The sequence below is a fragment of the Pundamilia nyererei genome, unplaced genomic scaffold, assembly GCF_000239375.1.
Source record: "Pundamilia nyererei isolate P.nyererei 1_Seehausen unplaced genomic scaffold, PunNye1.0 scaffold00824, whole genome shotgun sequence".
NCBI classification, from domain to species: Eukaryota; Metazoa; Chordata; class Actinopteri; order Cichliformes; family Cichlidae; genus Pundamilia; species Pundamilia nyererei.
In genome coordinates, this window is record NW_005188225.1 from 50,347 (window position 1) to 55,305 (window position 4,959).

Here is a 4,959-nt window from a genome sequence, read left to right on the forward strand (position 1 = left end):
AGATCTGATGCTGTCTGCGTACGGTGTCCATCTCCCACGCGTGTGATCATTAAAATCATTGTTTGACTCAACCCGGCCGGACCAGTGTTGTTCTTTTGGTTTTTCCTCTTGTATCCATCCCCAATATTTGAATCCGTAACAGACTGAATTTTTCCCCCCTGCGTCAGGAGCAGTGTTGGGAAGGTTACTTTTAAAATGTATTCCATTACAGATTACAGAATAGTATATACATTGGGTGAATGTGCAGTAGTAGCAGCAAGCAGGTGAATTCTGTACATTAATATGAATAGACATTTGACTATTTTACAGAATAGGTGATATAAACATATTTAAAATTAAAGGAATTTGGAATGTACATTGTGCCTTGGTTTAGAGTGTTTGGAAGAGTCCTGTCTCAGTCAATTATAGATGATGTGAGAGGGCGGGTGTGTGTGTTTAGGGCCCGGATGGCTTGGGGATAGAAGCTCCTCTTGAGTCTCTCTGTCCTTGCCTGAAAGATGCGGAACCTTCTACCAGATTGCAGAAGTTGGAACAGTTTGTTGCCAGGATGGGACGGGTCCTTCAGTATCTGCGCTGCTCTAGTCCGGCATCTCCTGGTGTAGGTGTCCTGAAGCGGGGGGAGAGCAATCCTGCAGCAGCATTCTGCTGTACGGATCACTCTCTGGAGAGCTTTGTGATCCTTCACACAGCTACAATACATGCCCCAAAATGTATTCTGTAACGTATTCCGTTACGTTACTCAATGAGAGTAACGTATTCTGAATACTTTGGATTACTTAATATATTATCATGCTGTTTACAACTACATGAATGTACTATTGCTGTGATTTATTACTATTACTGAAGGTCCGCGGCTCCGAACCATAGTAAAGGGACCTCTGACTAATACGGTGGGGTCTCTGTCGGCTCGTCGCCGAAAAATAGCTTTACTTTGTTGTCTGGGTCAACTTTGCTTGCGAGAGACAGAGAGAGGCATTGAACGGCTGCTACAACAGAACTTATTGTTTTTGGAGGAAAACACGAACACGGTGTACAGTCGAGTCTTAATAGCTTACTTACAACTGGGCTCGTCAGGCTCTCTTCTTGGCTGCAGTGGTTATTATTTACATGCTTCCAGCTCCCGTTTTTGCTCGATGACAGCTCGTACTTTTCCTTTTTCTCCCTCCTCGCTCACAGACACATAACGGGTATGGCAGTCCATTCTCCCTGCAGCACGGACTACACTGCCCATGATGCTTCTTTAGAGCTATACCTGTAGCATTCTGCCTGTTAGCTTAGCACAACAACAACAAAAAGGCGCTCTCTCACCCAGGAAACACAGAGAGAGAACGCGTCACCCTGTAACCATGGCAACCGTAACGCTGCCGCCTGGAACAACAGAACGTAGCTGTCAAACAAAACCCAAACAGTCCTGACCCGCGACAATATGAAACAGGGAAGTACCGCAGTGTAATCCATTTATTTCAACAAAGTAACTGTATTCTGAATACCACCTTTTAAAACGTTACCTGTAACGGAATACAGTTACTCATATTTTGTATTTTAAATACGTAACGGCGGTACATGTATTCCATTATTCCCTAACACTGGTCAGGAGCACGTCCTGGGCAGGTGTCATCAGACAGGATTACTTCAACAAACCAAGGACATTTTGCCGAATAAGTGGATATTAAGGTCTTTGGAAACAATTCATATAAACTTTAACACTCAATATACCACCTTCTGTCAGTGCGCCCCAGGGCAGCTTTGGCTACAATGTAGCTTGCAATCACCAGTGTATGAATGTTTGTGTGAATGGGTGAATGACTGAATGTAGTGTAAAGCGCTTTGGGGTCCTTAGGGACTAAGTAAAGCACTATACAAATACAGGCCATTTACGATTTCTCAACGTGAACTGCTCTACGTTCATTTCCAGATGCCCTATAAAAATACTATTTGCTCTCGTTCCTGCACATTGCCAAAAGCTATGTCTGCTGGAAACAAAAAGTAGATCACTAAAAACAACTGTCTATTTTATTCTTGCAAAACACATTATCCTGGCTGAAAGACAAGAATGAGGGATACTGTTTGTCCATGATTTGGACAGTGGAACAAATTGTGGAAGAGTTAGCCTGATAGAATCCCTTCCCCACCTGTACATTTACAGAATAAAGAGCTAACATCTCTAAAATTTCAGGAGTAGTTAGTCATTATGAGAAGTGTTTGTAAAAAAAATAAAGAATGAGAGATCCTGTTTGTTTTGTTCATTATTTGGACACGAGACTTTTCAGTCACATTGTGCTTTTTTCAGATGTTAATTTGTCATATTTTAATGAACATCTTTTGTAGTAACATATCAAATTTCACGTTGGTTTTGTGTTTTTCTGTGTTTTTCCTCGTCATCTGTTTTGAGTATGATGTGCAATGTTGATAAATTTAACTATTAAATTTGAGAACTATTAAATTTTATAACTACCTAGTCTGCTAGTTTTCTTCCCCTAGATTTCATATACTGGGTATAGCATTTTGGAAATATTTATGAATAGTCCTTTTCTCTAACAGTTTCTATGTATTTTTGTATTGCTCTCATATAATTAATAAATGAACAATTAAGCTGTTTTATAATAGTGTTTCCAATCATAGATACAAGATGCATTAAACCACTAATTTCATTAAGTTAACATTTGGTGTGCCTTAAAATGATAACAAAAAGAATTAAGAAAATAAATTTATATAATAACAATTAAGAAAGTTAACAGCCACTAATAGTTAAATATAACAAACAAACAAACAAACAGAAATAAGTGTTATAGGATAATAATTACATTTACCTGTTTGGGCACCAACGTTGACCTGTTGAAGTAACTTCTCATCAGCAATTGCTTTATGGACCTTCCTTTTAAAATTTTGATGGTAGTCCTCACATCGTTTTGCAGTCTGGTCAAGTTATCTTGCATCTTCCTAGCATCTCTCAGCCATTGCAAATATGACTGACTCCTGGATCTTGAAATCTCCACCATTACTTCCCGAATCCTTACTTGCAGTTCAGCAGACTCGTTCTCTATTTCTGTTAACTGATATTCAGATCATTTTATTTTATTGATGAGCTTTCAAGACATTGCAAGTATTAATTTATACTTACTGTCTGAATATTTCAAAGAAGCAGGGGCAGATGTGGTGGAATGAGTCACACTAAACTAATCTACTGCCACCCTCCTGCCACCCTGCAAAGCTAGTTTTGCATATGACAATGTTGTTTATTAAAATAAGCTAGCATTAACTTTTTGAACCTAGCAACAATTAACAGAGAATATAAATTCAGGAACTTAATATGTTGCATAGTGTTACGCAATGGCGGTTTTTGATATGGGCAACATGGGCCATTGCCCAGGGCGGCATCGTGGGCAAAAAAGTTGCTTGCACTCATGCTGCCCCGGTATCATGCTAGTGCATTTTTGTGATTGCATATCCAACGGTCAGTTTTGTATTGCCCATTTGCTGTGAGTGAGGGCACCCTCTGTTTGCAATGTGCGCCTGCTGCTTGCCGCACAGGGAGGAGAGGGTGGGGCGGTGGGGGGTTCTCTGGTTGGCTGGAGCGGTATCAGTAAAACAAAATAAAAACAAAACAACAAACACAAAAGGACCAGACATCAGGTTATAGATTTATAATTTGCATCAATGTATTTTCTAAATTCGATCACGCACACATGCGATTGAGTGCGACGGCTCTCGGTGTGCCTGCTTCTTGCTGCTGCTGTGCAGCACACACAACTTGTCAAAAGGGGAGGGGAAGCGGGCTGCTTCCAAATATAGTATATAACAATTTGAGTATTTCTAATAAATAGACTTACGTTAGACTTGTATATCTATCTGATTGACCTCATTTTGCACAGCTTTCTTAATTTTATTTTTATTGGGCTACATATATCACGATCCTGGGTCTTTTGACCCAGAGTTTTGAGCTTTAGTTTATTTTGATATTTATGGTTTATGTTTAGTGCTTTAGGTTTTCTAAGTTCATTTCTATTATGCCTAGGTAGTTATTATAGTTCTTTGTTTATTAGATTCACCATTTGTCTTCAACGCCTGTGTTTTAGTCTCCCTCGCCATTCATATAGAACCGTGACAAAAATAGAATAAAATAGAAAAGAATAGAATAGAATAATCCTTTAATTGCCCCACAAGGGAAAATTTGATTCTATCAGCAGCAAAAACACACATATACAAACAGAACAAGACACAGACCAGAAACACAATTTTTACATATTTACACCATGGACAATAGTTACCAAAGCAGAGTACGCTCCTTCATGCATCGAGGATTCAGCAGTCTGTCACTGAAGGAGCTCTGCAGTTCAGCAACATTTACATGCACGGGGTGGGAGACTCTGTCCATCAGAGATGTTATTTTGGCCAGTCTTTCTGTCTACCGCCACCTGCACTGGATCCAGGGTGCATCCCAGAACAGAGCTGGCCTTCCTGATGACTTTATCTAGCCTCTTCATATGTTTCATGTCTGCGTGTCTTGTGTTTCAAAGTTCTTGTTGTCATGTCTGCGTCTCATTATGTTTCCTTTTTTATTTTGAAGAGGTCTTGTGTTCCCATGTTCAATGTGTTTAGTCATGTGGCTCACATGATTGATAATCATGGGTAGTCTAAGGCTACGTTCACACTGCAGGCGAAAGCGCATCAAATCCGATTTTTTTGACCCTTTGCAACCCATATCCGATCATGATCTGACAGTGTGAACGGCACAAATCCGATATTTTCACATCCGATCTGGGTCACTTTCGTATGTGGTGCTGAATCCGATACATATCCGATGTTTCAGAAAGCGACTGCTGTGTGAACGGTCATGTCGCATTAAATCCGTCTTTTACGTCACTGACACAAGACAGACGCCAATTATCAGCGCCGGAGAAGACATCGCGAACGCTTCCTGACCATCCAGTGTAGATGTCAGTGAAACTGTTGGGAAGA

General features: G+C 40.2%; 1 long non-coding RNA gene across 1 annotated transcript in view; it reads right to left on the minus strand.

Annotated features, from left to right (window-relative positions):
- Positions 1-3,048, minus strand: part of LOC106456002 (uncharacterized) — a 32,931-nt gene extending 29,883 nt beyond the window's left edge. Inside the window, exon 1 of the long non-coding RNA XR_001290195.1 lies at positions 2,811-3,048. This is a non-coding gene — a long non-coding RNA (uncharacterized LOC106456002). The remainder of the gene's footprint in view (positions 1-2,810) is intronic.
- Between the last annotated feature and the right edge of the window lie 1,911 nt (positions 3,049-4,959).